This window comes from Idiotropiscis lumnitzeri, unplaced genomic scaffold (assembly GCF_059441095.1).
Source record: "Idiotropiscis lumnitzeri isolate Australia: NSW breed Sydney's pygmy pipehorse unplaced genomic scaffold, RoL_Ilum_1.0 HiC_scaffold_25, whole genome shotgun sequence".
NCBI lineage: Eukaryota > Metazoa > Chordata > Actinopteri > Syngnathiformes > Syngnathidae > Idiotropiscis > Idiotropiscis lumnitzeri.
The window spans coordinates 1,872,995-1,897,585 of record NW_028283563.1 but is presented as its reverse complement, the minus strand read 5'-3'; the positions used below and the strand labels follow the sequence as shown (position 1 = coordinate 1,897,585).

The window sequence follows — 24,591 nt, the reverse complement described above, 5'->3', positions numbered from 1 at the left end:
CCTGAAGACATCTATATGTTTATATTCAGTTATACACCTTGCGCCAATCAATATCATTTTTTACATTTTGACTTACTGCACGGTGCCCTTTTAACGAATCTGATTGAAAATTGGCTAGAAAAGACTCAAGACATTGATCTTACTCTATCCCTATTTTTGTGACTTTCCTTCGAAGGGCGTGGCTATTACGGTGCCGCAGAGTCTGATTATTCTCCGTGGCAACAAAAGTTCCTGCAAAATGATTCAGATGATCCATCTTCTCGAAATTTTTCACATTTGAGGATATTCAGGCCCTGAAGACGGCTGCCAACTTATTTTTGATCGCAGTGGTAGCGCCACCAACTGGTTAAAACAAATACAAATTATTTTCGTTGATGTTTTTCTCCGGGCAGGTGAACAAAATCTACCTTATATTTGCTCGGATGAGTGTTTAGGCCTTGAGCATGTCACAATACGAAAGTCTTTCGCCTTCTTCAGAGTGTCACATGATGCTGTCTTGTGACCCGTCTTTATCAGCTGATGTTCCATGAGGGCGTGACTTACCTGTCACAAGAATGAAGGCAAGTCACGCCCCCGCTGTCCGTTCACTCCGCCAAGATGCTGGTCCAGGTGGTAGAGAGGATGAAGGCTCCCTTGTCTCTGTTCATGGTTTTTATGCCTCGCTTGCAGATCTCAATGGCCTCTCTGATCCAGCGCTGTTGTTTGTTCTCTTCTGTGCGGATGACCCTGCCCTTCTCCCGGTCCATGATGTAGTTTTCCCTTTTGCAGTGGTCAGTGATTGCTGATTTGTAATGTTCATGTTGTGCTTGTTCTTTTACTGCTCTGATTTTTTTCATTTTTTTGACAGGTAAGTCACACCCTCATGGAACATCAGCTCAAGACACCATCATGCGACACTCTGAAGAAGGCGAAAGACTCGCCGAAAGATGTCAGGTAAAAAATTTACCTAAAACATAATTGTCTGCTTTTAATGAATCAGTCAAATATCAATAATAAGAAGACAAAATGAACCTAATACAAATAAATGAATGCTTAATAACTCCCCTGCACATGCTCCTAAAAATCCAAACCTTCACCTGTAAATAAAACGTCCCGACCTGAAGACATCGTAATGTTATTATTTTGTTATACACACAGTGCCGCCAAGTGGAATCAAAAATTTGTTTTTATTTTAATTTTCACGTACTGCACGGTGCCCTTTTGACGAATCCGACTGAAAATTAGTCAGAAAAGACTCAAGACAATGATCTTACTCTCTGCCGAATTTTGTGACGTTTTGGCAAAAGGCGTGGCTATTAAGGTGCTGAAAAGTCCGATTGTACTCTGTGGCAACAAAAGCTCCGGCAACATGACTCAGATGATCCTATCTTCTCGAAGTTGTACACATTTGAGGATACTTCAGCCCTGAAGACATCTACCAACTTATTTTACATCGTAGTAGTAGCGCCACCAACTGGTAAAAGCTAATACAAGTTATTTTCTTGGATGTTTTTCTCCGTGCAACTCAACAAGGTCGCCCTCATATATGCTCGGATGACTGTTTCGGCCATGAGGATGTCACAATACGAAATTCGTCCTTTTTCGTGAAAAGTTGTGGGAGTGGCATTGCACTGTTCGGCAATAAAACAAAGCTGATTATGAGGTTCTAAATATGAACGACAACTCGTAAAACTTTACACACACATCAGGCCGAGCAAATTTATCAATATTTTATACGTTAGTTGTGCAGCTTTTTTTAAATGGCTCGCCATGGCCCTCGAGAAATGTTAAAAAAAGCAGCTCTGGTTGAGTGTTTCACCTCGCTTTTTGTAAATTTTATGGAGTACAGTGAACCCTCGGTTATCGCGGTTAATGGGGACCGAGACCACCCGCGAAAACTGAAAATCCGCGAAGTAGCGGCGCACCTTCAAAAATGCTTAAAAAAAATATACAATATATATAATAAATATATATATATATATATATATATATATATATATATATATATATATATATATATATATATATATATATATATATATATATATATATATATATATATATATACGGGGAGAGAGAGAGTGAAATTCATGTTATAACAAAAAAACCAAATTATTATTAAAACGTATTATTTTTTTATTCCCCAGCCATTCTTTTTGTATTTATTTAATTACTCCGACTTTTACCTGCTGGTACGCCGTCCGGTGTGCCCTGTGAAATGAAAGGTGGCATTCTTTATTTATTTATTCATTTATTCATTCATAACTGACAGCCTCGCGCTCCGCTCGTGCCCGGGCAGAAGAGGTGCTCCAATTTGGCTTAACTGTGACACACGCCCGCCCTCCTCCCCCGGAGCTTCCATTCGGTTAAACTTAGGGGCCGCTTGGCACCGCCCGTGCCCGGGGAAGGTGCTCCTCTTCGGCTTACTGTGACGCGAGCATGCCCTCCTCCTCCGGAGCTTCCATTCGGTTAAACTTAGGGGCCGCTTGGAACCGCCCGTGCCCGGGGAAGGTGCTCCTCTACGGCTTAACTGCCACGCACGCTGGCCGGAGCTCTGGTACGGTCCGAACCGCGCGAAACGTCGCCACCGATCGTGTCCGGGGGAACGTGCTCTTCTTCGTCCACTCTCCTCTTCGCCCACGCTCTTCTTCGGCGCACGCCGGCCGTCTAACCGCTCCAGCGCCCCGTTGTGTCGCTCGGCGAAACTACAATGCCCCCGAATATTTTTTAGACCCGCGAAGCACTGAACCCGCGAAAGGTGAACCGCGAAGTAGCGAGGGTTCACTGTATGTATAAGACCAAGACCGACAAAATAGTCTCTTGGAGCAATGAGCTAGGTTTTACAGGAAGTCGGCCATTTTGAATTTACTTAAAAGGGGGCGGGTCACCACAATGGACTTTGTGTAGAAATTATTATTGGGGCCCGAGCAGCGACCGCGGCGAGGTCCCTATTGTTTTTGTAGAAATTGTTATTAGGGCCCGAGCTGCGACGGCTGCGAGGTCCCTATTGTTTTTGTAGAAAATATTATTACTTTTATTATTATTATTATTATTATTATTATTAGGGCCTGAGCAGCGACCACCTTGCACCACCCAGTGGTGACAAAAATTATAATTTTTTACATTTTGACGTACTGCACGGTGCCCTTTTAACGAATCTGATTGAAAATTGGCCAAAAATGACTTTAGACATTGATCTTGTTGAATCCTTTTGGGCAATTTATCGATACTCATAGTGGTGTCTTTGAAAAAGGTACCGATGACGCGCTGGTCCAATGATCAGCATCTCGGTTTTATCTGAGTTAAGACGCAAAAAATTGAAAGACATTCATAGTTTAATTTCGGCAAGGCATGCCTCTAATTTATAGCAATCACACGGATTCGTTATATCCAACGGCATGTATAATTGCGTATCATCAGCATAGTGTCCCCCAAAATGGGTCTGATATCACGATAGCTCGAGGGTATTTTGAAATGATTATTTTAAAATCAGTGTTGATGACAATGAAATGTGCATATTTCAGGTGTTTTTTTTTTTATTGTGAAATTACACCAGATTTTGATGGGACCACTTTTGATGAACAGCTGGGGTCGTCGAGTGTCCAACAAAACTAGTCTGGTATTACGACAGCTCCAGCTCTTTTATTTTAAAATGCCTCCTTACATTTTGATGGGACTACTTTTGGTGGAAAGCTGTGTTGTCTAGTGTCCTCCAAACCTGGTTTGGTATTACCATAGCTAGAGGATATTTTTTAATGAAATTTTAAAGTCAGGCATGATGACAGTGAAATGTGCAGATTTCAGGCAACTTTTAGTTTGAAATTACAAATTAGATTTCAATGGGACCACTTTTTATGGACAGCTGGGGTAGTCTCGTGTCCCACAAAACTGGTCTGGTATCACGAAAGCTCGAGCTATGTTTTTTTTTAACTCAGTGGTGATGACCGTGAAATAAGCGAATTTCAGGCTACTTTTATTTTGAAGTGCCACATCACATTTTGATGTGACCACTTTTGGTGGACAGCCGGTGTGGTCTAGTATCCCCAGTCCTGGTTTGGTATCACGATAGTTTGAGGATATTTTTTAAAGATTTTTCTTTTAAATCAGTGTTGATCACAGTGCATATTTCAGGTGATTTTTTTATTTTGAAATGCCACATCAAATTTTGAAGTGACCACTTTTTGTGGACAACTGGGGTGGTCTGGTGTCCCGCAGAACTCGTCTGGTATCACGATAGCTTGAGGATTTTGTAATGATTTTAATTTTTTTAATCATTGGTGACGACAGACAAATAAGCAAATTTTCACGCTTTTATTTTTAAATATCCAATCAGATTTTGATGGGACCACATTTGTTTTTCCGGTTCCGTCGCCACGCGAGTGGCTCCCTGCTAGAGCAGCACGGCTCACTATTTGAGCCTTTTTCGCGTGTTTTTCCCTTTACCCAGTTTTATTTATTTTACCTCATCGCAGCAATGGACATCCAAATTGCGGTGGTTTTATTGCTGCTGAGGGCTGTTTTTTGCGTGATCGTGTCCGGAGATGTCACTGGGAGCTACGGATCAATCGTTTACACAAGAGATCAGCTGTTAGCACTTCGTGCTAACCCCGTGCCGACTCCCGGAGCGAGACCCGATATCCCCCACGAGTTGAGGAGGAAGAGACGGGGGATGTCGCGCGGGGGCGAAACGCCAGGCAAAGAGGAGGCGTGACCACCCCGTCCTCCCGTCCGTTTTTATGGGAAATGTTAGATACCTTCCCAAGAAAATGGACGAGCTAACAGCGCTAACGCGGCACGAGAGGAACTTCCAATGAGCTAGCTTGCTGATGTTCACGGATTCATGGCTAACAGAGCTAACGCCGGACACCGTTGTGGAATTTGACGGCTTCCAAATACTACTTGCGGACAGGACACTGGAAAGCGGTAAGAGGAAAGAGGAGGGCTGGCTGTGTTTGTTAATGATAGATAGTGTAACCCTAGGCACATCACAGCTAAGGAGCAACTTTCCAGTCGGGACAATGAGCTGCTAGCTGTTAGCATGCGTCCATACTTGACAAGCATCGCGAGTTAACAAGGACGCGCACGTAACAGGTGCGTGAGTAAACTGCTTAAAACTTTGATCGTCATTCGGCTGACCTACAAATTGAGACGCTACAGTCAGTTTGACGTTTTTGTTTGCTTCATTGTGGATTGACATGGAGGAACAAGACAGTGGAAAGCGGACATTAAAAATGACGGAGAAAAGCTGTAGAAGATCACAAGCCTAAACGGATGCAGGCACGCAGCTGCAAATTTGCTCAATTGACCTCCATGCAACGTCAAATTGAACAATTGATGGAGGATGATGCAAATGTTGACGATCAATTTAGCTTTGTTAAGGTAAGATATTTTATTGACAATCTAACATTAATATGCAAAGAACATGTACATTAGTACGAAATGTAAAAGAAAATTGTGGTGGGGGGGTGCGAATTGTTTTCTTCTTGGTAGGGGGGGCATGACAGGAAATAATTGAGAACCACTGGTCTAGTCACACACCAGCTCGGGTTCATTCCCTACCAGAGAAATGACATTCCATGTCCCCAGAGCTAGGCGCTTTATGTTGCCGGGGATTGGACTGCCTTTGACTGCCTCCTAGCTCAAAGGAAACCCAAATTCTTTGGTCCCGCCCACTGGTAGTGAGCCGAAGCCCTTGTATTAAATAATAAATAAATACATAAAATAAAAAAATTAATAAATTTAAAAAACGGACCGATCCACTGCTTGGGTTAGTTTGACCCACCTTGAGATCCGTTCCCACTCAGTGACAGTGTCTACAAGCCACTGCCACCAGGCCAGTGAACCCAACGTCCAGGCAGTGACAAAAAACGTGATCAAATTACATTGCTCATCATAAGGTGTTTGTGAGACGCTCTTTGTATGTTTCCTCAATTAAGACCTGTTTTCCATTGGTGTATTTGAAAAAAGTGGTGAACCTGTTAAATTCACTACAAAACGTTAAGAAGATGAAAGTAATGTTTGAAGGAATATTATTTTTCTATCGACGTGCCGGCGGGCGGGCACAGATAGAGAGTGATAAAGCAGCACCACCCGCGCGGGGCGTGCTGACGAAAAGGCAAGCGCTCCTCCTCTCATCGCGTCCTTATTAAGACAGAAAAAAGACGCTGTTGAATTTGACCTATTCGCAGTTCGAGCAGGTGCTTAACGCTGGAGAATATCACCACTTCGAAGTTCGAACTGCTGTTGAAACGGAGAGGTAAGTGTTTTTCGTTGGGTTTTTTTCAAAACATGCGTCGAGTGCATTTGTTCATAGTTAGAGATAGTTGTGTGGAAAACACTATACAAAGTAGCACCATGGATGTGGGCCTACAACACTGGCCTAGCAAACATGTGCTCCTACATCGACATAATTGACGAGCTCCAGTTAAGCATTGAATAATTATAAAACGTCATGGTGCTTTTACTCATTTAAAGAACTAAACCGACGCGTATTGTCATCCGGTGGTCAGGTTTGCATTGAATGTGAGCACGAGGGACGCTAGCTTGTTGCGTTAGCTTTGCGGAGCTAACAGCTTGCACTTTTGTTATAGAACCACAGAATGCAAGTACCATGATAATTTCTGTCATTAATTTTTGTGTAAGACACGATGTTCACTGGTTAATTACATGATTCTTAAAGCAAAGGTTACTGTGAATGCAATTTTGGTAAGATTTTTGTAGTCACACTGCATAAATCTGTCTGTGTCTGTTGTTTAAACTTCAATATAAACTATTATGGTTGAAATCGTTAATTGGGATGGAGGAATTGATATTTTTTTAATTTATAATTTATTTTTCTTACACTGATATTGTTAAAACTCCATTTAGCCCATAGTATTAATAATTCTCAACACAATACTGTCTTTTTTCTTTATAGAATAAACAATGCCTTCCCTGAGATGCAGGAAGTCCCCAAAGCAGGATACTATTGAACATGCAGTCAAGGGTCTGGACAAGACTGCAGAGTTAGAAGCGAAGTATATAAACTAATTTAAAGGTATGATGTTAACGCTTTTGCTAAGATATATTATTGTTTTCTGATAACCAAGCTGACATCGTTTTTTAAGTGGTTATTTTACATTAAGAGTGTCTTGACCTTTTCTTTTGCCACTTTTGTCAGTTTCAAGTTATTTCAGTGAGTGTGAAACCTGATGGTAGGAGTTCTATCTAAATTAAGGCTGTACTTGATGACGCCCTCCGGCATTTTTATACCACAATAGACCGGTGAACAAGTCCGATATTGATAGTCTAGTGTAAAGCACGTAATACGTCACAGAGATCACGTGACGCGATCCAATATGACTGTGTACAGTGTATGTCATTGTTTTGAAACTAAATAATCTTAAAGTTTTTTTTTTACGTAACCAGGTGCAATTGACATTTGTACTTTCAGTCCTAATACATACTGGCTAATGCAATGCTGGAAAATGAATTTTGGCTGGTCTGTTCCTTTAAAATCATAAAGAAGGGCTCTGCTCTATCCCTCACAAGAAGCAATGTTTCAAACCACCCTACATTAGTATAGTGGCCCAAATGAATATGATGACTCCTTATTTGTGTGCTTAAAAATATGACGAAGCTAACTTGATTTCCCTGTTAACTAGGTCGAGGAGTATTTACCAAGGCCCCTTTCAGGAAAGACGACTTTATTCTTTATTATGGAGTACAGAGGAAAATTGATAGATTCTGATGAATCTCAACGCAGGAAGATGGATGGAAGAGGCACTGTCTTTTTGTTTGACTTCCGCCGGCAAGAAAAAACTTGGAGGTGAGGCAAAGATTGAGATGTTATCTTATTTTTGTTTTTATTTAAAAAAATAAACACATACTCATCCCATAAGTGTTAGGGGAAAAATCATTCTCTAAGCAAAAATGTATAATTACTTTTATTCATGCGTTGAATCTGTACAAATGAAAATATAGATCATGAAGTCTCAAAGACAAGCTGTTAATAGGGTCTGATTCCAATAGAAATTTCTTGTATGATTTGATTTAGATTTAAAAATTGTGGATTTCCTATTTTTATGTTTTGTGTACACAAGATTGTCTCAAAGATTAATTTCTGACATTGATTGAATAATTGTTTTTTTTTTTTTTAATCTATTTTAAGTGTTGATGCAGCTCAAGAAGATGGCAGTCTGGGAAGACTGGTTAATGATGACCACATGCACCCCAACTGTAAAATGAAGAAGATGACAACAGAGGACAGACCACACCTCTGTCTGTTTGCGCTCCGAGACATTGATGTTGGCGAAGAAATAACTTAAGACTATGGACCAGCTGGCCTTGGAGAACACAGGTTTGTAAGATGCATCTTTAAGTACAATAACAGAGCCCACTTGTGGTGTTCTGGTGATGTAGTTTCCAATTAGTTTGGCAATCTAATAAATGTATGTGAAGTTTCTATGGAAGTTGAACATGATGACTGACTGGGGGAGTTCTCCATTGTCCACTATCTGTAATTCAAATTTGTGGGTCTGAGTCAAAGTTTGGCTCTGCAGGAACAACGAACTGGTCAGGGAGTGACAGTATTACAAAGTTCTGCGTTACTCCTTTCTGGGCGGTGGCCCTGTTAGGCCATCATATGCCATATTGCAAATATCCCCATTGTGGGACTAATTAAGGACATCTTTATGTTGTGGTTTCCCTACCAGAACCAGCACCAACCCTGTATATTCATGATATAAAACACTGTTTCAATTTGATATTTAGCCTTTCTATACTGTAAAAATAGAAGACCCCAGGCTTTCCTGCGCGCCCTTGCCCAATTGGTGGTGTTCAGGAGACAACCTGGGACTGAAATATCAGTCACAACCAGTGTTGTTTTCGTCACTGATGACTATGACGAAAATACTTCGTTAACGCCCCTTTTTTAATGACGATGACAAGCTATACGAGGTTCTTTTATGACGAAAACATGACGTGATGTACATGAATTTTTTTCGTTGACTAGACAAAATTGTTAGCATGTGGTTCATAAATTATTTTATGTTGCTTTTAGTGAAATAAAGCCACAACAGTTGCCCAACAAAATGTTTTGCTTCTCTGCTTATTTTGGAGCAGTGAGTATTGATTCCACTGTTGCCACTTTTTTCTGTTTGTAATGAAGAATCCTTAGTAGTCCATCCAAAAGTCTTTGTTATTGGGTGGAAACCTTGAATGCCTTGTTTTAACTCAAATGGACTTAAACCCATCCATCCATCCATCCATCCGTTATCTGTACCGCTTCTCCTCACTAGGGTCGCGGGGGGTGTTGGAGCCTATCCCAGCTGTCTTCGGCAGTAGGCGAGGTACACCCTGAATTGGTGTCCAGCCAATCGCAGGACATGCATAGACGAACAACCATCCACGCTCACACTCATGCCTCGGGGCAATTAGAGTGTCCAAGCAACTTGCCATGCATGTTTTAAGAATATGGGAGGAAACCGGATTACCCAGAGGAAACCCACGCAGGAAGGCCGGAGCCAGAATCGTACCTACGACCTCAATATTGTGAGGCCATCATGCTAACCAGTTGGGCCACCGTGCCGCTTGGACTAAAACCTTTGTGAATAAATTGACGAAAACTAGGGTAAAACTTTTTTTGCGTTTCCGTCGATTAAAACTGGACTAAAACCCTTTTTTTAGTTTTCGTTGACTAAAACTGGACTAAAACTATAACGAATTGGGATGACTAAATGTGATGTAAACAAATCAGCACTTTGTCCAAATGACTTGGACAAAATCTAAAATGCCTGCCAAAAACAACACTGGTCACAACACGTGTCTACAGAAGATTAATTGGCATGGGCGAAATTAATTAGTTTTATTTCATTCATGAGCTTATGTTTTGTTTTGGGTGGCTAAGGCTTAAAATGTGTAAAAATCTAATCCAACCTCAAATATAATTAATTCAATAAATTTATGATGCTACTAAAACATCGAAGCAGCCTCCTCCAGGCTTTACAGACTCAGAAATGGAGGTATGCGTATCGTGTGCTCATCCTGTCGTGTCTCGAGATGTTAAAATTGCAGTTAGATAGACGTGTGCTGATTAGACAAGACTTCTAATATATCTGGTGTCACAGGATATTTGTCAGTGAATGTGTATGTCTGGTTTGAGGCTCACTCAGCTTTTTCTTGTGTTGTGGGGTCCAGTTGAGTTGAATTGCGAGTCAGGTATGTTGGCCATCTGACACCCAACTGTCAGGTTTGCGTTCGTGGGGACCCCGTAGAGCCATTTTTATTGTTGACATAAATCATAGCTAATCATCTTTTCCTTCATTATCATATGAAATACAGTTAGGAGTTGTATGTGCCTTTACTATGTTATAATCTTAGAACCTACCAGCCACTACAGCTGTCCGACAAGAAGACTTTTGGCTGTCCTGTGCTCCATTGCGGCCCTGGTGGCGTTCAAAAGACAACCTGTGACTGAAATATCAGTCACAACATATCTCTACTGAAGATTAATTGTCATGCGCTAAAGTAATTGGTTTTGTTTCATTCGTGAACTTGTTCGTTAAAATGTGTAAAATTCTGATCCATTTTCTTTTTTTTAATTCATTAAATTAATATTCAACTTGTTCATTAGGATGGAGGACAACCGACAATGACTGAATCGGCTGAGGTTGATGCCACCAGAACATCGAAGCAGCCTTCTCAAGGTTTGACAGACTCTGAAAAGGAGGTATGCGTATCATGTGGTCATCCTGTCGTGTCTTGAGATGTTAAAATTACAGTTAGATAGACCTGTGCTGGTTGGACAAGTTTTCTAATATATCTGGACATAAATCGTAGCTAATAATATTTTCCCTCATCATCATATGATATACAGTTATGCGTAGTGTATGTCTTTACTATGTTACAATCTAAGAACCTACCAGCCACTACAGTTCTCTCATTGGGAGACTTAAGCTTTCGTCAGGCTGTCGACTGCTGCATTGCCCTCTTATTGGCTTTAAGTACACAACCTGTAACTGAATTATCTGTCAGAACAGAACCTATGTGTCCACAGCAGGTGATTTGGCATGTGGATTCTTCAGATTTTTAGAAAATAGGTAAAATTGTGATCAAAAGTTTAAAATGTATAAAATTCTGGTATAGTTTGCAATAGTATATCTATTAAATCATTTCAAAACTTCTTAACAAGGATGGAGAACATTGGCTGTGACCGAATTGGTTGAGGTTTACATTACCAGGACCATTGAGCAGCCTCCTCGGGATCTACAAATTTAGGAATGAAGATATGCATCCCATGTTACAATCCTGTTATGGCCCGAGGTTTTGAAGTTGCAGTTACATATTGGGCTGGGCGATATGGCTGATAAGTACATAGCGATATAAGTATTTCATATGGGTCCATCGATACACATTGAATTCTTTTTTCATATTATTTTATTCATTATTTTTTTTATTTTCCAATATTTTCACTGCCCTGTTAAAAAAACATTTAATGTAGTTTTCCTCCCGGGAGCTTTTTGTTACGGTCAATTAAGTGTTTTTGTTAAATATAGCTGCGTAGAATAATTATATGCATTATTATCGTACCACAATGTTTTGGTTTTGCAAATAATTTCCTAAAATCATTCTAATTTTGTTATTACATTATTTTGTCATAATATCATTCATCAATATTTTAGTTTTTTTTTTTTTCAAATAGAATTAAGACCTTTTTCTGTGCAGATTCCTCTGGGGATTAAGTATTTAATGGGTTCTCAATTTTCTCTTGGACTCTGATGCAACCCAGTCTCCTCCCTTGGACAAAAAATATGGGCTGAATCTTCCTTGGAATAACGACACAGATTCTGACGAATCATTGTCAAATCCTGCCCCTGAACTTTGTGCCTCAGACCCAGACCATATTACTATCCCAAGGCTCAGGAGGACCAAAAGTATACAGGTAAACAACCCATATAGATTTCAGGGAATCTTACAAGCAAATTGCATATATTTTATTGGTCTCCTGCCTTCTATCCTTTATATTTCGTTGTTGTTGTTTTTTAGATTAAAAAAACAGGCTGACTTTGGAATGGATAAGCATTATTACTCCAACTCAGATGACAGTGGAGATGAATATATTCCGGATACAAGTGAGGCCTCTGATTCAGACGGAAGTGAATCTTTGAAAATTGTGGACCCTCTCTTGAAGTCTAAGAATGCCTTCAGAGATTTTTCTCCCACACCACGAATCTCAAAAGCCACCTCAACGCAGGTTGTTAATCAAGGGCGTTCACCCGTTCGGAGGAGTAGCAGCACTGGTGTGATTCTTGAATTCTATGGCTCTTCAAATATTTGTGCAGTTTAACACAAATCATCCAAAATAGAATTCAAGCACATCTGTGACAGAAATTCAAATTCAGAAGTCAAAGAGAGAGAACAAAAAAAAAAATCTAATGCTGCGCTTCTTCCGAAGACATATACTGTAAACATTAAATGTATGTTAGGACAATCTTGAAAAAAGTATTAGAACACCCTTTACTTTTATTTCTTGTTAATTTTATTAACCAAAATATGTCCATTTTTATTACAGATTAATGAATACAAAATTAAAACTCTAATCAGCTACTTTTTAATCGTTATATTTGTATAAACAAATGTTATACATCTGTGTGTTAACTTATACAAGAAATGACGGAAAAGCAAGGGTGGTTTAGTATTTTTTTATCGTATATAGTCTGTATAATATCTTTAACCTATGCTGATGCTGTTTAATACTGATTTAAATAATAATAATAATGTCATAATCTGTTGGTTTTACATGAACAAAACCTTTCAAGCACTTTTTAAAATTCTAAATACTACCTCTTGTCAGTAAGTTGGTTCACAGCACTGCCTTGGAGTGAAAGTGTGTAGTGCTGAGACAGTCGGTATGTGCTGAGTCGTCTGACGTTTGTGTGACTGGTACCCAGGAAGGTAGCAAAACCAGGCAGTGTGTATGTCGTACCCAGGAAGGCAGAGAAACCAAGCAATATGTATGTGGTACCCACGAAGGCAGAGAAACTAAGCAGTGTGTATGTGGTACCCGGGAAGGTAGCAAAACCAGGGAGTGTGCATAGATACAGACCCCAAAAGTGATTAAAACCAAATAAAGTCCCCAGAAGATCATCTGTAGTCAGGTGAAGGACCCTGTACTTTGTTCAACTCATTTACTCCCTTAGACGTACAAAGACGTCTTTTAATGCAATGGCGCCCTCTACCAAAGACGTATAAGTACGTTTCCTGTCTTTTTTACGTCATAGTGTACATAAGGGTCTGATGCAACCTCTGACTGAGAATCAGCCTTGTCCGCATTGTGAATCATGTAAAAATCACCCAGCAGGGGGCAGAGGTGCAAAAGATCCGCCTTGAATCTGCGCCAGAGGTACAAATGGGGGGGCGGGATCCTGGGGTAGACTTATAAGTGTGGAGAGCAGCGTGGGTAGCAGCAGCATCGGCAGCACTAGCAGCAGTCGCATTAGTAGCGTTAGCAATGAAATCCTCCAAGCAAATGACGATCGAGGAATGCTTTTTTGTAAAAAAAAAGCTTCCTAAAAGCATCAAGGCGATGGAGACGCTTTGGTTGAGAGGATGACGCTTCGTCGTCGTCACAACAAAACGGCGTCTAAAGAGGGTGCGCGTGCCTTGCGGCCTGCATCGCCTGCCTTCGGACAATAGCCAAAGCAGCTGAGAGTCCTCACCAGATCCCCCCGAACGAGGAGGTAAGCGCTCGCAAGTTACCATTGAACATGTGGTTTTACCCCTCATGCTTTTATTGTACATATCATGCATCTTGCGGGCAGAAAATGTCGCGTAAATGTGCAGTTTGACGCGAGCTTGCTCGCTGACTTCCTCATCCGGCCGCCTCTATTGCACAATTACACGCGAGCGTAAGTCCTCGCCGACGAGGAAGTAAACGCTCGCAAGTTACCATTAAACATGTGGTTTTAGCCCTCATGCTTTTATTGTACATATCATGCATCTTGCGGGCAGAAAATGTCGCGTAAATGTGCAGTTAGACGCAAGCTTGCTCGCTGACTTTCTCGTCCGGGCGCCTATTGCACAATTACACGCGAGCGTAAGTCCTCGCCGACGAGGAAGTAAACGCTCGCAAGTTACCATTGAACATGTGGTTTTAGCCCTCATGCTTTTATTGTACATATCATGCATCTTGCGGGCAGAAAATGTCGCGTAAATGTGCAGTTACGCGCGAGCGCATCTCCTCCCCGACGAGGAAACAACAATACTGAATGGTGTGGTAATCATGCATACTTTCTAAAATTCACAGATTGTGCATCCCGCGGCAAGAAAGTTCCTCCTCGTCTTGTTGGTGTAAAGAAAGGTAAATTATAATATGAAACTTCACACGCCAGCAATAAAATGCAGCAATAAATATATATTTCCAATTGTTTGTATTTCTGTAATTTACAGGTTGTGCATCAGGAAGCAGTGGTTCCGGATGGCGTCACACTGGATGGCAACCGAGGAAAATCGACTTTACAGCAACCCCTGGACCACTGAATGCCGCTGCCCATTTGGAGTCTGAGGAGCCAGCTGATTTCCTGCAGCTGTTTCTCACGGATGAGCTTCTGCAGCACATCGCGGATGCCAGCAATCACTTCCCAGACAATTATTTTCACACAAACCCCAGTGGACAAACACAAGCTCGCCTATTTTCCACGGACCAGCAAAGCCAGACCACAACGAAAGTGTCGGGTCTGTTTGTGCAAAGGCAAACGGAGTGAAACAAGAATGTGGTGTGAACTATGTTGTGTGCCCTTGCATCAAGGCAACTGTTTTATTTTATATCACACAAAAAAAAAGTATGTATGACACTGATGTATTTCATTTTTGTACATAGTTCAACAGTTCAGTCGTTTAGTGTTATGTGCAAATAAATTTATTTTATCAAAAACATTTTTTGTGCTTTTTTTTGTTATTTTATAGAAGGCATGCATTATTTAGATGTTAGAGGTGTCATAAAAGCCATAAATAATAGTGTCAAAATTCAAATTATGGTCAAAATGCATCAGTTTACAAAAAGCTCATTTTCTCAGTTTTTTCCCCAGGGATTGGAGTTTTCATGAAATTTAGCTATTTTCAAATGCCGATTGCTCAAGAATGGAAAAAGATAGGAACAAACATTTTTTTCTGTTGAAAGAAGAGAGTCTCATCTTTCTTCGGGTGTGCTCCATGTCTATATAGCATTAGAATACTATATTCTGTGGGCCTTGCAATATTAGTCAAAACCCAGGAAAACGCTGGGATTGAGCGGGTTGCTCCAGTGAAAATGGCTGGTATTTAATGAGTTAAGACTGGTTAGGACATCCGGCTCGCAGTCCCAAGGTGCAGGGTTCGATCCCGGGACCCAGCTTTCCTGTGTGGAGGTTGCATTTGTGAGTGAGTTTGAGCGCAGATGGTTGTTCGTCTTTGCGTGCCCTGCGATTGGCTGGCAACCACTTCAGGGTGTGCCCCGCCTACTGTCCGTTGACAGCTGGGTAGGCTCCAGCACGCTATCCTTGTGAGAATAAGCGGATTGGATATTACATGTATGTGTTTATGCCCTAGGCCAGGCGAGGGCAAACTACGGCCCGGGGGCCACATGCGGCCCGTTAAGTTTTAATCCGGGCCGCCGAACTTGAAAAAAATTTAATGAATAAACCTTGTTAATGTTTTATTTTCTAAACACTGTGGTTTTCAAAGACAAATATTATTGTTGGAATGCTTTTATTCACTTTCATTTAAAATTAAATGTATTTTTTTTCTCAGATGAGGTGAGGTTTCCAAAACACTCCATCCATCTGCTCCTGGTCCGGCCCCTCTGTCATATTTTAGAACCCATTGTGGTCCTCCAATCAAAAAGTTTGCCCGCCCCTGCCCTAGGCTTTGTGTCTTTGCTTGGTTGACTGTGTAATGAGTGTATGAATGCATTTCTTTCTACCAGACACCTTGGACTTCCCATGGCAGATTAATAATCTATTTTATCTATCCATCAGGGTCACGAATGTCATTTGATGAGTAGAGAATTTAGAGTCTCCAATTAACCTAATATACATGGATTTGCGCATGGAAACCTGAGAAAAAGCCCTTAGTCCTACTTTTCCATCTGAACCACTTTATCCTCACGAGGGTCACAGCCGTGACATCCCAGCTGACTTCAGAAAGTAAGTGGGCGACGACTCATGATCTCTTGGTTGAATAATATTGTTAGGGGCTCAAAATGGCCCTCTACAATAAAATGGCAGAAGAATATTACATACTCTCTGGCAGAAGAATATTGCGTTTTTTTTGTTTTGTCCAATTAACTTAAATAAAACTTGGGAAAATTTAATGATTACATGTAAACCAGCTGGTCTTCCCCATACCAAGCCCTGGCTAAAACTGACTGAAAAATGCATGATGTGTGCCTTTTAAACTCCTCGGCCCATCCACTATGCCAGGGATGGGCAAACTTTTTGATTGGGAGGGGGGGGGCACAATGAGTCCTAAAATACATTTAATTTTAAACGAAAGTGAACAAAAGCATTACAACAATATATATGTCTTTGAAAAACCACAGTATTTAGAAAATAAACCATTAACAAGGCTTATTCATTTAATTTTTTTCAAGTTTGGGGGGCTGGATTGAAACGTTTAACGGGCCACAAGTGGCCCCCGGGCCGTAGTTTGCCCAAGTGCCCTAAGCCAATTGATTCTAAAAAATAACAGTTTTCTTCATCAAAACAACATTTTATGATCAACATAAATGTTAGTGAGTACATAAAGGTATACTCATTCGATCTATCATAACCCCATGCACTTAGACTGTACAAAAAAAAGAAAATTTTTATTTTAAAACCTAGTATTTCGCCATGACGTCACACGCTAGCGTCAAGTGCTTGGCGCTAAAAACCCGGAAGTAACAGCGGCGCTCGGTTTGAAAGTGGAGAGTTGTGCATGGTAGGCGAATTCGGGAGAAATGTTTGTTGAACACGAGGACTGTGGCGTAGAAGATGGTTTAACAGCGATCTAGTGCGCACCCAACCGTGATGGCTGACCAACGAAATAAATGCGGACCGACGGAGTGGACTGACAGGACGTGGAAAACAGGTGTGTGGCATGTGTGCGTGTGCACGAATGTGGGAGCGCGTTCACTATGGTGGCAGCGATCGCAAAGCAGCAGCACCACTCCTTGACAAAAGTATTGTACTTTCTCTGATGTTTTGGGTTTGCTCTGCTTTGGGGTTTGTAGTTCTGGCCACGCAAAAGTAACAAAGCAAGTTCTTGGATGTCTGCTTTTTTCTTGAACTGTTAATTGGTTAACATCGTGGCTCTTATTTTTATCTAATGTATGGAGTTTGGTGGCTATCTATATGCACAACTATATTAGTTGCACTTGAAATTGCATACAGAAAATTAGTATAAATAGGTTACGCTATAAAGTATAACAATATTAACAATCGTTATTGTTGTTACTGTTTATTTTATTTTGCAATAACTGTGCTCCAAGCTTAGCTGTTGTGCCAGCTGCCAAGTAAAAATATGTAATCTCACTCAATAATAGGAATAAATACTTAACTAACATCTCAATTTTTCGGGTTGGGCTGTGGGGGAGGGGAGGGTGGCTGCCTGACATAAAGCAGACTGTCCTGCACATGCGCAGACCAGCCGAGTGTGTGAAGTGTGCGTAAGTGCAGTACCGGGACCGACCACTAGACAGCGATCCTGAGTAATTTTTCCGCACACACATTTCTAGCACACTCGTCTTGTTTTTGTGACCTTCCTGGGAAGCCCTGAAACTTTGACAGGACCTCCCCCTGAGCTTCTTATCACTGAATTCAATGCTCTTTTTTGTGGGGCCCAGATTTTTGGTCCCCACAAAAATTTTGGTCCCCTACAGTGGGTGTGCTGTCCGATGTTGGTCCCCAACATGTAGCTTATACAAACACACACACACACCCCTACTTGTTTTTGTGACATTGTTGGGCCACCTGAGCAAAACTCACATTGTGGGAACCACCCTTTCTAGTGGTTGTACAGCTCTGAAAAAAATCAGGCAGTGTCCAGGAATTTAGTTAAACACAAAAACCACTTCAAATTACCAATTAATGACCTGGAGGTCAAATGAGTGACTCAAGTGCATGTAATTCAGTCACTGTAGCCCAAAGATTCTCTGGGCCAGTGGATGAACCATTATTCGTCTTGGACAGCATTGAAGCAGGCCGTAGCCTGGTTTCTAAAGCTGAAAGACTTACTGACAGAGTAAAGGAAAATAGAAAGGAGTTAATCACATTAGGTGAAGAAGGCAAGATGAATTTATTCAAGAGAACTGTCAAAGGAAAGTATTTGACCTGCGACGACTTGGATAAAGCAGAAAGAGAACTTGTGAAATACTGTCAAAGGCGAAGTTTCAAAAAAGATTTAGCCATATTTGAAAAACAAAAAAGGGTGAAGAAAAGTAGCCCACTTTACAAGTTCAATATAGTACTTCAAGATGGTGTCATGAGGGTTGGTGGACAGTTGAGCCACGCAGCCATGCCTGAAACAGCAAAACAGCAAGCCATCTTGCCAAGGATTCACATAACACAAAGCTAGTCCTGAGATACATTCATGAGATTACAGCTCACGCTGGAAGGAACCACATGATGGCTAATCTGCATCAACAGTTTTGGATACCTCGAGCTGCTAGAGTCATCAGAAGAGTGCTACCTGACGATCCGCCTTTCAAGAGAATTGGCGTTGATTATTTTGGTCCATTCTAAGTAAGTAGGGTTAGAGGACAAGTAAAGAGATACGGCGTGATTTTTACATGTCTCGCTGTACGAGCCGTACATCTGGAAATTGCATCTTCACGTGACACAGATGCTTGTCTCAACGCAATCCGAAGATTTCTTGTCAGAAGAGGACAAGTGAGAGAGATGTATTCTGATAACGGAACCAACTTTAGATCAGCTGACAGTGAAATGAAGAAATCAATCAAAGAATGGAACACTAAGTAAATCGAGAAACACTTGCTGCAAAAAGGTATTCAGTGGCATAGCAATCCCCCAGCAGGTTCCCACCACGGAGGAAGCTGTGAGCGACTTATTTGGTCTGTGAGAAAAATCCTGAATGTCACTGTAAAAGAACAAATTTCGGGTGAAGAAAGTCAATATACCTTGCTTGGTGAGGCTGAAGCAGTTATAAACAGCAGGCCTATCACAAGGACATCTTCCGACCTCAACGACTTGGAAGCACTCACACCCAACACTCTGTTGTGGCTGAAGGTCAAACCTGAGTTACCTCCTGGAGTCTTCTGTAAAGACGACCAATACGCCCCAATACGTACCTCTGGGAATGAGCTGGTCAGCTCTTTAAAGAGTATTATGTAAGTTGAAATACATTAATCCATTTTTCTTTTTTGGACCATCTTTAACTGTGTAGTGTGTAATGTCTAAAATACAAAATGATCAGATTTTAGGGTGCAGTTGATGACTGTGGCACAGGTCCTCGCTCTACAAGTGCTAATAGTCTTCGGCAAAGAGAAAAATCTGCCATAAGGTACAGAAAACATTGGCATCAGAGTAAATGGATGCATGTTTTTGCAATGTGCGAGGAAACTGGCGAACTCAGAGAAAACTACGCAGGCTTGGGAGAACATGCAAACTCTACACAGGAAGGCCGGAGCCGGAATCGATCCCACAACCTCTGCATTGTGAGACCATCGTGCTCACAAGTCGCCCACCGTGGCGGCCGTCCATTATGAATGCCATCCCACCATCCATTATCTGTACGGCTTCTCCTCACAAGGGTTGCGGGGGGTGCTGGAGCCTATCCCAGCTATCTTGGGGCAGTAGGTGGGGTACACCCTAAACTGGTTGCCAGCCAATCGCAGGTCACACAAAGACAAACAACCATCCGCGCTCACACTCACACCAATTTAGGGTGTCCAAACAACCTGCCATGCATGTGTTTGGAATGTGGGAGGAAACCGGAGAACCCACGCAGGCGTGTGGGAAACATGCAAACTCCAAACAGGAAAGCCGGAATCAATCCCGCGACCTCTGCATTGTGAGACCATCGTGCTAACAAGTCGCCCACCATGCATCCCTGCTAAATAAATTATTAATTTTTACATTTTAGTATTTGTAAGCGATCTTGTGTTCATGACAGCATTTTCAACAGTGTGGGTGTTTGTATGAAAGCATTTCACTCGTGTATGGGCATGAGCATGTTTCAGTTGTATTTATGAATAACAATAATTTCACAATTGTGCCTGAGCGCCTTTCACTGGTGTGTATGAGAATGTTTCACCTATGTGTATGAGCGCATTTGACGAGTGTATGAGCAACAACTATTTCACTAGTGTGTATGAGAGCGTTTCACTCGTATGTATGATAGCGTTTCATAAGTATGCATGAGCAACAACAATTTCACTGGTGTGTAAGAGTGCATTTCAGAAGTGTGAAGCGATTCCTGACTTTTGTCCCCAACGGCACCTCATACTCCCCATCTCCCGCTCACTTCTCCTGACCCCATGAGCCATCCCCGTTGCTACTACATGGAGATTTGATGTGTTTTTTTGTTTTTTTTGTTATTAGCTTCTTCAACATCTCTTCTGATTCTCATCTCTTCTCTGGCGCTCGTCTCCGCCTGTCTGATTTGAAGTCGACCTCAGAATTTGCACTATTTTGACATGACTTCTGTGGTAATCACTACTGACATATTGTGTCATTTGCTCAATAATACATTAAAATTATAATAAATAATTAAAATGGGTCCGGTGCCGAGCTCTGGCTTCATATCTTTAAAAGTGGTCTTCTCAAATCTGTTACTAATGGCCTCTAAATCAGTTGTGGTAGAGAAGGGGCAAATTAGACCTTATGGCATCTTAATTTGGTCAAGTCTTGTACCCATTTTCAAGGCCAGCGACTATTGCTTTAGCTATATACAAGAAAAGGATTACTCTGAATATACACAACAACAAATCCCAGATGTCCAACCCAAATGTTGTTTCAAAATAATCCAGTTCAGATGATAAACAAATGTATTGGTATGTTGAGGTCATTATTTCAAATCAAAATATACACTTCTTTTTCAGACAATGGGGAGGATCGAAGAAGTGGAAAAGTTGCAGGAGTAACTTCAAAACAATGCAAAGAGACAGAATCTGGAAGAATGTCAAGTTTGTCCATGTTTATATTTCTGGAATTTAGTGGGCGTGCATCTCGAAATGTTTGGGGATGGTTCGGGCTGCCAGACAAGACTTTCACTGCGAGCGCTGGACCACTGGATGCTGCGGCAAACAGCGGACTTCTTGCAGCTATTTATTACCAACAAGCTACTCCTGCACATCAATGATGCGGATGGCACAGACTGCTTTGCAGACAATTATTTTGAGGCAAAACCAAGAGGTCTGTAAGCACTCTGAAAACAAAGTAAAATATTTGACACCCACGGCAAAAAAAGCCATGCTACAGCATAGGGCTGGGCGATAAACCGAAAATTTACCGTTACCGAAATTTATTACAATGACCGAAATCATTTTGCCCATGTCGGTAAATTCGATGAATAAAAAAAGAAAAGCCTTTTGTCTGCGGCAATGTTCATGCCCCTTTAAGACCGCTACAGCGCCTCTAGTCATGTGACTCCACCCGTCTGTCGCTCTCGTTGCTGGCGATTCAAATCCAGAAGCTTTCTCACAACCCACAACACAACCATGCTGTGCTGAAAGTTCAAAGTGAGAAGCAAGGTTCGACAAGTGACAACAGCCCATGAACGGAGGCGACACCATACGAGAGAACGTCTCAGAGGTGGACGCGATAGCCTAGCACTAGCTAAAGATAAAGCTCGTCTAGTTACGTGGCGCGCACAGGATTTAAACGCTTCATGAAAGCCGTATTTCCCGATATGGACTACATCGGGCCGGGAGCTTAGACATGTCAAGCATTTTGCATCTACATCCGACTTGTGGTCGGGTCGCAACATGGATCCCTGATTGAGCCTAACTGTGCATTCCATAGATGACAAGTGGCGACTGCGCAGCAGAGTACTCGAGACGGCACATTTTCCCCGATAATACCCACTTGTTTATTTGGCTTGCATTGACATTTTCTTTCATTTTATTTCGCGTTTTTTTATTTGCCATTATTTACATCATGAGAGCATCTTGGCGCAATCTATTTGCAGAAAAAGATTTCGCAAGAGGTACCCTTTTTCTTTGTGACATTGTTCAAGTCATGCAAAGCAAGCTCAGGGTTCGCGGTTAACCGCTTCCCGATTGCCCGGGGCAAGTGAAATTTGGCCACGGGCAAGGTAAAATTATGGGCAACTTGCCCGACCGGGCAAGCATTTTTTAAAGCAGCCAAATATCTTTAATTTTGACGAAAACGGTGGTGTGATCTGTTTGTGTGCACTGTATGGTGATGGTTTAACCCAGACAACCCCTTATGTTTTGGTATGGTCCATTGGCCTTATCGGGGGTAATGGGCGGGCGCTACGGGGATCAGTTAGTTCAGTGAATGTCGAGTTAAAGTGGACGTCAATAAATCCCGCAGTATTGGAACTCGCTGTCGTAGCATCCTCATTTGAAGTTTGAAAAACACAACAAAAACCTACGATATTTTGGCCGAAAATTGACAGCCGGAAGTTTTCTTACCTTCTGCGCATGTTTACGAGTGGCGACGAGTTCGTTCAAATCCGAACATTTCGGATTCCTCTGACATGACTAAAATAGCTCGAATATTTTTAAGTAGACAATTCAGTTGTGAGTAAGGAAGGGAGTAATATTTGATTATTGGCTGTTAATTCATTAGCTCCATGATGTGACCTGACATAGTGTCAGTGACTGTGTTCTGTTTATGCTATGAAACTTATGGAGGCAGCACCACAGGCACTGGTCTTAAAGGAATACACAAATTTGCCACACTCATAATTTACTCATGTGATTCCTCAATTAATACGCTCTCCTGGACTTAAAATTGATCATCTGGATTGCTGTAATATCATTTTCCCAATTTAACATGCAGATTTGTTAATTATTAAAACTACAATTAACATTTTCAATAACTGCACAGGATGATACATTTGCTCTTGTGAGTAGGGTTTCATGGTTGATGATGAAAACAAGATTAATTTATGCTTATCAGATTATATGTTTATTTACATTTGTGGCGCACATTTTACAACCATAAACATTTTATTCTTAGAGAAAAAAAATTGTCACTTGCCCAAGTCGGGCAAGTAATTTGGCCACTCGGGCAAGGCAAATTTTAGTGGCACTTGCCCTATGGGCAAGCAGTTTTTAAAGTTAACCGCGAACCCTGCAAGCTATTTGGAATGTTCATACAAATGATTTTTGTACTTTTATTTTTCATTGAAAGTAAAGTGTACCAGTTGGTCAATAAAAAAAACAGTCAATATGCAATTCCTGCATTTATTTTGATTTTAGTCCACGTGGGAATTTATTGTGCATTTATCGTTATCGAGGTAAAATTGCTCGATTTCTCGCGATATTGATTTGAGGTCATATCGCCCAGCCCTTCTACAGCATGTATACAGTGTGAGACGTGTTGTGTTCACTTGCTCCAAGGCAATTGTTTTTAAGTGTATACCACATACCCAACGAATTGTGTAATTTGTATGGCGGGGTGTACACATGCGTTGCAAAAACACATGCACACACTGTCACTCACGCACTTCCGTATATAGTTTATTTCAGCACCTTTTGTCATGCTGTTTTTATTTTATAGAAGGAAAGCATTATTTTGATGTCTGAGCTGTCACGAAAGAAAAAATAGAACTGTTGAAGTCAAGTCAAGCTTGTGCTTGAAATGTTTGTTCTTAGTTTCTCAGTTTTTCGTGAGCAATGGGAATTCAGTTATATTCAAACGCTGTCAGGTAAAGGCTCCATATTTTTATAGCATTATAGCACACTATTCTGTGGGCGCTAGAATTGAAGGGTTTGCGTTAGTAAAAATAGGTGGGATTAAATGAGCTGAAGTGTATCTCTTGAGTGCTCCTTAAATATTTGCCTGTGTTGGTATATTTTATTTTGGTCGTGTCATGTTTATTCTTACGCTGAAAGAGACATGAGGTGTTCGAAAAAAATAAATGATTTTTTTTTTCCCGGTCAAAACTACCAATGGTGTCTGTTTTTTTTCCCTCCGTGAAATGTACGAGTTATCACTTTGACGCACATGATGTCACGTGGCTGGAGGACTGGAAACTTGCACGAACAACATTTACGTTGAAATGTAACAATGACACATATATCGACATCTAACAAACATGCATGGGCATCTAACATTGACACTTACATTGACGTCTATAACATAAACCATTACAATCACATCTAACAAACACGGACATCTAACAGACACATCGACATCCATCATAAACATTTACATAGACATCGACATCTAACCAACCTCTACATAGACATCTTACACACATCGACATCTAACAAACATTTACATAGACATCTAACATAAACACATCTAATATAGACACATAGATTGACATCTAACATCGACACATTGAGATCTAACATAGACATACATTGACATCTAACATAAGACTGTTACATCGACAACTAACATCGACACAAGGCTTTGTCAAATGACACGTCATGACGACATATACAGAGACACAAGGCAC

The 24,591-nt window shown here is 41.2% G+C and overlaps 2 long non-coding RNA genes across 2 annotated transcripts; both read left to right on the top strand.

Annotated features, from left to right (window-relative positions):
* Positions 1–666: 666 nt before the first annotated feature.
* LOC148316018 (uncharacterized) lies at positions 667–21,155 on the top strand. Its single transcript, XR_015840439.1, has 3 exons — positions 667–770; positions 848–933; positions 21,035–21,155. It is a non-coding gene; the product is annotated as an uncharacterized LOC148316018 (long non-coding RNA).
* Positions 5,189–7,740, top strand: LOC148316019 (uncharacterized). The gene is made up of 3 exons (XR_015840438.1): positions 5,189–5,358; positions 6,896–7,015; positions 7,623–7,740. It is a non-coding gene; the product is annotated as an uncharacterized LOC148316019 (long non-coding RNA).
* Positions 21,156–24,591: the final 3,436 nt, after the last annotated feature.